Below are 9,169 nucleotides of genomic sequence, written 5' to 3'. Positions count from 1 at the left end.
TTTTTTTTAAACAAGTGATTCAAGAGAATAAATGTCATAGGACATTATAGTATTTTGGTATTATTTTTGATATTTATCTTTTTTAAAAATACAGAGCACTTCCTATTAAGTTAAATTATAAAGACAGCTATAGCAGTCAATGTTACTGAGCACTTATTACTTGGTGCCCAATATACTGTAAATAGACCATCTCATTTAGTCAGATTTAACATCCCTTTGAGGAACCATTTTACTATGCCACCCACATTAATAAAGCAAATAATATGTTAGTTTACATCATTGACATTACAGACTAATTTCCTAGGAGATTTGCATTTCTAAATGTATCTATATAGATGGAAGAAATAAGACCTGGTGTTCAATAGATCAGCAGGGTGACTATAGTTAACATTAACCTATTGTACATTTTGAAATAGCTAGAGGAGAACAATTTGAATGTCCCTAGCATAAACGTAACTATTTAAAGTGATAGATATCCCAATTATCCTGATTTGATTATATAAATGTATCAAATTATCACATGTACCCCCTAAATATTTACATTTATTATGTATCAATAAAAAAGAAAAAAGTATCTGTTTTAGTGGATCAATTTTTTCTCCATTTGATTCTACTATATAACAAATACTTATTGAACATAAATCCATCCTACAAGGTCTCCAAGTGATGTTTCTTCAGAAAGCAAAGAGCAGCTAATATTTACTACATGTATTATTTCATTTCATACTCAAAACAATCCTATTATGTAAGGACTATTATTATCCTCATATTATAGACAAGGAAATTAAGGAACTAGCCTGTAGAAGTAGCAACCCTAAAAGAACCAGGGATATAAGAGGACCATATGTGGGAAAACTTCCAGGTGAAAAGTAGGAAAAAGAAGATGGTACCCTCATTCCAGAAGGTTTCATTTTATTTCAATCTTTTCAAACTGGCCGGGTGTGGTGGCTCATGCCTGTAATCCCAGCACTTTGGGAGGCTGAAGTAGGATGATTGCTTGAGGCCAGGAGTTCCAGATTAGTCTAAGCAAAATAGCAAGATCCTATCTCTACTTAAAAAAAAAAAAAAATTAGCTGGGCTTGGTGGTGTGCACCTGTAGTCCCAGTTACTTGGGAGGCTGATGGAGGATTGCTTGAGCCCACAAGTTTGAGGTTGCTGTGAACTATGATGATGCCACTGCACTCTAGCCAGGGCGACAGAGCAAGACTCTTAAAACAAACAGCAAACAAAATAAAAAAACCTTCTCGTGCCTGCTTCAGCAGCACATATACTAAAATTGGAATGACACAGAGAAGATTAGCATGGCCCCTGCTCAAGGATGACATGTAAATAATATTAAAAAAAAAAAAAAACGATACAAGCCAGGTAGAAAGAGCGACCCATCTTCCACATCTATCTTTCCTCTTCACTTCAGTTGACTATGAAAAGGCTAGACCTCCCACTCTCTATGGCTGCCAATAAGTTATTTCTACTAACTGCTCTTGATTCCGGGGGTAAAGACTACTAGAACGACGGGTGGGAGTGAAGATGGAGGGATGGAATCATCTACATTAACCACCTTTAGACAAGTTCATAGGAAAGCCTTGCTGTAAGGGAGAAAATGTGGAAAGAAAATAATTTTGTAAGGGCCTCAATTCCCTGACCCTGTTCTTCCCCTCCCCTCCTTTTCATTCATTTATTCAAACACGATGAACTAACATAAATACCAGGCACTGTGATGGATACTTGGAGGTACCAAAAATAAATGAGTCAGTATTTCTATTATTAAAGGGGAAAAGGCATTTAAACAGATATAGCACAAGATATTAAGTGCTATAAGATGCCACACCAGAGCTTATTTAGGCAAGGATAATATTTTACTCGTTTTTGTAGCCCCAGCTCTTACCACAATGCCCAGCATATAGTTAGCAGTTAATAGTTAATACTTAATTTCCTAAAAAATGTTTGCATGTCCAAGATTTCTTCTGACTAGCTTCAATTCTCTTATGTTCACATATATGTATGGTGAACCCTCTATGTTAGATCTGAATATAATTGTAGTGAGACACAGTTGAGTTCCCTTGGACTTTATATGCAAATATATATTAATATCAACTACCAGTCCTAGATATACTAAAGTCAACCATTAACCTTATTTTATGTTTTCCCAGCACTAGAAAAAACATAGATGATAAACTTGTCACTTGAGAAACAAGTGTATTCATTGAGATTAAATGTATGTATAGGTTGAGTATCCCTTATCCAAAATGGACCAGAAGTGTTTTGGGTTTTGGATTTTTTTCAGACTGGAATATTTGCATATTCATAATGAGGTATCTTGGGGACAGGGATCAGTCTAAACACAAAATTCATGTGTGTTTCATATACACCTTATACACATAGCTTGAAGGTAATTATATTTTTCCCTTGGGGATGCTGAATAAACTCTTATATGCCTGCATTCTGACTGTGATCTGTCGTGTGAGGTCAGGTGGGGAATTTTCCATTGGTGGCATCATATCAGCACTCAAAAAGTGTTAGATTTTGGGGCATTTCAGATTTCAGATTTTTTGATTAGGGAAGCTCAACCTGTACTGTTTGATTAAATTAATTCATTTAGAACTCTTCACAATCTAGAAGCAAGCCTGCCCTCTAGTGTTAAAACTTTCACATTGAGTCAGAATAGCAATTTCCAACTACCAGAAAAAGGAGGAACTAGTACTCCAGATATATTCTTAAAATATAAGATTGTTATTATTTCAAAGCAAAAAGCTTCATTCTAAGAATAAAACAACTGTCTCTCTTCAGTTTAATTTTCCATTTGCTTACATATTTGGTAACTATTATCAGTCTTGCTTTTTAAATCTCAGTGCTTCTATAGCACCATAGAAAGCAATGGGGTGTGTGTTGGGGGGGGTATGAAATATTAACATTGTATTTCTACCTAAAAAAAATCACAAAAGTTGGCCAAAATTTCACTAATCAAATGTTTTCAACTCAGTTCTATTCTCTGGATACACAGTTACTCTCTTTGTGATTTCATTCACGTCCTGCGTTAAAATAGGGGTGGGTACACACTGATGACCTCCAAATATACTTAACTCTGTCCCAGACCTCTCCTTTGAACTCTAGATTCAAATATCCAACACCTACTCTACCTTTCCCTTTGGACATCTAATAGGCATGTCTACTGTAAAATCTCCAAAACTAAACTCTCCATCTTTTCCCCAATCCCAAACCTGCTCTTGAGTCTTCCCCATCTTACTAAATGCCCACTACATTCTTGGAGTTCATCCTGAAAACCTTAGATCCTTTCTTTTTCTCATACCTCACTTCCAATCCATCTGCATATTCTATTGGTGCTACCATCAAAATATATCCAGAATCTGACCACTTAATATTTTCATTGCCCTGAGCCTCAAACTGTACCATTTCTCATGTGGATTACTGTTATTATCCTTCTATTTAATACTACCTCCTTCCATCATGCTTTGACCAGAACTCCAATTGCTTCTTACCTCACTCTATAAAAGTCTAAGTCTTGAGAAAGGGCTATAATGCTCTATATGATTACCTACAATCAGGCAGGATCGTTACTCCCAACCTCTCTTAGCTCACTTTCTAATGCTAGTACTCTAGTCTTGCTCAGTACAGTCACACTGATCTTGCTGTTTCTTGAAAACACCAACTGTACCAGCTCAGGGGCTTAGCATATAATATTCCTCCTGCTTGGAATGCTCTGCTTCCAGATTTCCATGTTGCACAATCATTCACTTCCTCAGGTCTCTGCTCAATGTCATTTATCAGTGTAGTCTATTTAAAATAGCAACCCTATATTCATACACTCTCCAGACCCCTTCCTCAACTTACTTTCCCCAAATAACCTTGTCACCATGTGATAAACTATATATTTTACTTATTAAAATGAAAACTCCATGAGACAGAAATAATTGTCTATTCTGTGCCCTGCAATATACTCAGGCCTAGAAAACTTCTTAGCGTATAGATGTTTGAGGTTTGTTGAATTATTTAGTCTAAGACGTATATGAACCAATTTATTTGATTATAAAAACAAATGGTAGAATAAAACAGAAAATCCTGGCTATTTTTAATAGAGGATGGTAAAATTTGTTGGGGAAAAAAAGATCTCTTGTAACCAATCACTTTTTGTTCAAGTACCAAGGTGTATTTCATTTACACCTACCAAGTGCTGTGGATAAGGCCCTATTTGAACTTCGTAACAAAACTAGTTGGTATTATTATTACTATTGCTATTTTACAGAAGAAGAAAGTGAAGACGACAGAGGTCAAGTGACTCGTCTAAAAGTGACCTAACGGGAATGTGGCAAAGAGAAAACCAAACTCAGATTTCTCAGATATTATTTCTATAAACTCTCTCTCAATATTCACAGTATTTTCAGGTAACAATATAAATCCAAAACAGATGAGATTTCTACACTTGTAGATAAAAGTAACTTTATATAAACTTGCTATAAACCATTTCATTTGCATGATAGAATAGTATAGGTACTCTGTAAACTAATTTCACTTAATTCAATACTTACAAAATTAATTCTGCTAAGTTTGACGAGTTAATACTAAGTCTCAAATGACAACGTGTTCAAATAAAGTATTAGTGTTTCCTCTTTTATGGTTCCAACATAATTGGTAGTGATCGTGAGAAAGCGAATTTTCTTTTGACCTTCAAGTTATGTGAAGGGCTTCTATCCATGATCTATTTTCTAAATGGAAAAATACAAGTTATGGCTAATAATTCTACACACACACACCAACCCACCCCATAGAGTTTTGGGGAAATCTGGCTTTACACATATCCATTTCAAGGATTTATTAGCTTTTTAAAACTCACGCCTTTAACTTAATACTTAAAAGCAAATCCATCAAGTATGTGGAAAAATTCATTAATATTTTAAAGCCAAGAAAGCTGAAAAACAGAAGGATAAACTACAAAATGATATAATTTGGGGGAAGCTAAGAAATTTTTAATAAAACTGCTTTGCTATAATTCCTACTTACAGACCATAGATCCATAAAATAAATACAACAAAACTCCAATAAAATTGGCATTATAAAACAAGATTCAATACTTATGTCAAAGTCTAACCTTATTAGAGTGTTACTGGATATATTTTAAAGAATATTTAACACATGGCAAATCAGAGACCATGTAAAAATGAGCCGTATTATAAAAGGTTCTAATATATTACATAGTATACATAGCAAAATGTCTCATCTAACCTAAAAAGAAATTGGTCACACCAGTAACTGGGTCCAGGAAACGAGCAAAGGAAACACTATCTGTACTTATGGGATACAAAAGATTTTAAGGTGGACACAGCAAATGTATGGTTAGTTTTATAAAGACTTGTGTTTGGAAAAAGGTAAATAAATTGTGCTTTAAAAAAAAATCAAAAGATTTGCTCCAGTGAAGTAAAAGCACACTAGAAAAATCTCTACAATTAAATATTAGTGACAATTCACCCAAAATTCAGGGCAGAAATTCATCTTTCCACAATCTATAAATGTCAGACTGCTTTTTGGGCTTCCACAGTACTACTCACAAGTAAATAGGTCTATTAAGAAAAAGGACTGTGTCTTAAGCAATCTGTTTGCCTGGCTGCTACCAAATATTCATAAATAAAACTATAATCATTAAATTCAGAATATTTAGTAATTCAGACTAGCCTTTCCTATTGAGAACAGAATTGAAATTTTGCTGTTATCTTTCCTCCTGAAAAGAAAAATTATCCTTTCTTTGAAATTTTTCCTTGTGATGGTTTCTAGTATCACTCATAAGCAATACTTCCTCAAGAAGGCAGAATTCCTCTTTAGGAATAAGATTATGAGGGATTTTTATTGTTGTTGTTTTGTTTAGTCCTTTTCTCTTAACAAAGAAAGGCATTTAGATTACTTGTTAAAATGCCCTTAATTTATTTGATGCTTTAGACATTTGGGAAACACATAACAGATGTGCTATAAAACCCTAGGCTATTGGAGCCTTGAAAGCTAGAACAAAGTTTTATCAGATGATGAATTATCTCAACAGTTTTAACTACACTTCTTAAAAAAAGCAGTAAAACAGATTAAGTCAGCATTCATACCACTTGCTCCTGAAACTAATATATTTCAATAAATCTTTTCATAATTTCACATTAGCAATTAGGCAGACATGTTTTACTGAAGAAATACTTCAAAGTGAAATGTTCATTAGCACTATACACTACATGTGTTCTAAATCTGAGCTACTCCACATACCTGGTATGCCTTAACAACTCTGGAGTTATCTCAAAATTCTACTCCCACTCTCCCCTCTCCCAAAGTGATGGCATTCAATATTGTTAAGATAAATTTTTGGTTTGCTAGATGAAAAGGCATTTATATTTAAGAGAAATACTCCTCAGGGTCAATCTAACATTCCCATAAAAGGCCCTCAAATTCCAATTCAAGAAACACTAATCTAGAGTACTTCAGAGTACAAACCAAATAATCAAAACCTATATATTATACGTAAAAATACTACTACTGTCAAAAATGTATTATGTCAAGAATTTTATCAGCAGCATTTAAAAAATAAGAAATCATTAGACAATAAAAGACAAATATGGTAACAGATTCAGATCGGCACACAATATACCATTTCTTATCACACCCTGTTACCTGAATCTCTGGCGGTTTCCTAGAGATACCCTATCTTATCAAAAATTATTGGCCTTGAGGGATATGGGGAGCAACCTCTCCATCCTCCCACAGTTGAGAACAAACACCTGGTTCTGCTTTCTTCCAGTAGTATTACATTTGTATACTATTCTATAAGAAGCAAGTCAACTCCATGTTATAAAGCACCATAGAGTATTTCATCCTGTACAAAGGAAATAATTCTGAAATTTTTTTACAATAGGATTCCTGGGAAGGCACTTAAAGCTAACTGGTCAAAAAGAGAGCCAGAACAGTTACATTTCTTTTGTATACTGAAGGCTCCTTAATATTGTCTTCTTTTTTTTTTTATCACTTAACATCTTGATCATTAGTTTCCCAATAAATCAAACGCTGTCCAAAATCAAGAAAGGAAAGACAAGAGCAGACACAGTCCACACCCTGACTGATGAATTAGGCAGAGCAAATTTGCCTCCCAAGTAGGCAAATGTTATGACCTTAATAAGGTAAGAGAAATAGAGCAACAGAGTAAAGCAGGAATGGCCAGGGTGGGATCAGACTGCTGAACAAAAAAAAAAAGTAAATTTCATTTTCATTTTCAGACTCAAAAAATCTTAAAAGTGTCTTTGGAAAAGTGAGCAAACATGGGTTTGAACTGTGCAGGTCCACTTATACGCAGATTTTTTTTTTTTTCCCAACCAAATGCACATTGAAAATAAAGTATTTGCAGGATGTGAAACCCATGCATATAGAGGGCTGACTTTTCATATAGGCAGGTCCTGTAGGGTTGACTGTGGGACTTGAGTATGCACAGATTGGGTATATGTGGGGGTCCTGATACCAATCCCCTGCATATACTGAGGGATAACTGTATTTTCATATATTTTATTTTTTTAAAGGTCATCTATAAGTTTTGAGTGCTTCTTATTTTACTCAAATATTGAAGATGATAAAGATATTACCATTAGTTCAGGCTACAAATCGACAACTAAAATATCACTTAAATTATATGTTTTGGAATTAAACAAAAATGGACAATATTCTTCAAGTTCAGAAGTTATGCCTTGGAGAGAAGAGTCAATTAAGTTATAAACTCAAAAGTCTAAAAATCTAAATGCTTTCCTTATAATAAATTTGACATTAAAACATCACTCAATCATAACACCATTGGTACCATTGGTACACCCAGTTCTAATAATTTAGCAATACTAATACTAAATAGGTGCATTCCAGGAAAATTATCCTTTTCTATGACATTTAGGAAAATACTGTTTCCTACTAATGTATCAGCATTTTATAAAACTGTACAAAGTAATCTTATTAAGAAGTATTAATAAAATATTGGCAATCATTTTCTCTCTGCTCATTAGCCAAAAAAGCAAACATTAAGCAGCTTTAAAATGCCATTCTTCCTTAAGTAATCAATACTGAAAAATCACTCATTAAATAAATTCACCATCAAAAGTCAGTTTTTACTTAAATCCCAATAGAAACCTCCTTATGGAAAAATAATCTATTTACTTCTCTCCACTCACATAGTGATATCAGGAATCTTATTTAAGATGTGACTAGACTATGATTGTGAACAAAGTTTTTCGTATCACTGGCATAATGGATGGCTTGAAAAGAAATGTACCAACAGGCCTGTTGTTAGTCCAAAAGGTGTCTTTTATGTGAATTAGGAAAGGCTGCCATTTCCTTAAGATACTTTATTGCCAACAGTCAGAAAATTGTGATAATTACTAATAGCAATGCTGAGATACTACCAATGTAAATGGCTCCACTGAGGTGGGCACAATTACACCCAGAGTTCTCTCATGGTTCCTTCCCTATTATCTTCTTTTGCTATGTGTATCTTAACTAAATCTACATCAGAACTAAAGTTCTCTTAAGGCAAAAAAAAGTGTTCTCAACAAAACTCCTGACATAACGACAGTTAAAAATATCACAAATATGCCACTAGTAACAATAATGATACAATTTCCATAGTAGTCCTAATTCTCTCACAAAGCTGTCTGATTTTGAGGCCATTCATCTATCTTGGTCTTTCAAATACAAACAAAACTTTTTAACTGACAGGACAGAAAACTTAAAATTCACAGTAAGAATATACACATAATGTTCATATATGCTTATTGACAATGCTATTTAATGGTTAGAAAACAAATTAACTGGACATAATCTTTCCAATTTTAAACTCTTCAGATAAGATATATGCATAAGACTTTGGCAGCTTTTACAGATATCCAGAGCTGAAAGTAGGGGGACTTCCAATATCTAGAAATGTTTATTAGCTGCATCAGAAAATCATTATTCCAGAAGTCAAGGCCAATATTCTTCTTAATTGTGCAGAGATGAATATAATAAGCCATCAGACTACATTGCCAGATATGAAGATGTTTAAAATCTTTAAAATTCCACAAATTCATGGTGAATTAGAACCTCAGAAATTCAAGAATTCAAATTTATAAAAATAAATACCACTCTGACACTCAAGGGACATCTTTACTTTAAG

General features: G+C 33.8%; 1 non-coding gene across 1 annotated transcript; it reads left to right on the top strand.

Annotated features, from left to right (window-relative positions):
• The first annotated feature begins 1,246 nt into the window (after positions 1-1,246).
• Positions 1,247-1,354, top strand: LOC123643071. The gene has a single exon (XR_006736645.1). It is a non-coding gene; the product is annotated as a U6 spliceosomal RNA (small nuclear RNA).
• Positions 1,355-9,169: the final 7,815 nt, after the last annotated feature.

The sequence above is a fragment of the Lemur catta genome, chromosome 7 (genome assembly GCF_020740605.2).
Source record: "Lemur catta isolate mLemCat1 chromosome 7, mLemCat1.pri, whole genome shotgun sequence".
NCBI classification, from domain to species: domain Eukaryota; kingdom Metazoa; phylum Chordata; class Mammalia; order Primates; family Lemuridae; genus Lemur; species Lemur catta.
Note: the sequence above shows the minus strand (reverse complement) of the source record. Positions and strands in the feature narration are given on the sequence as shown.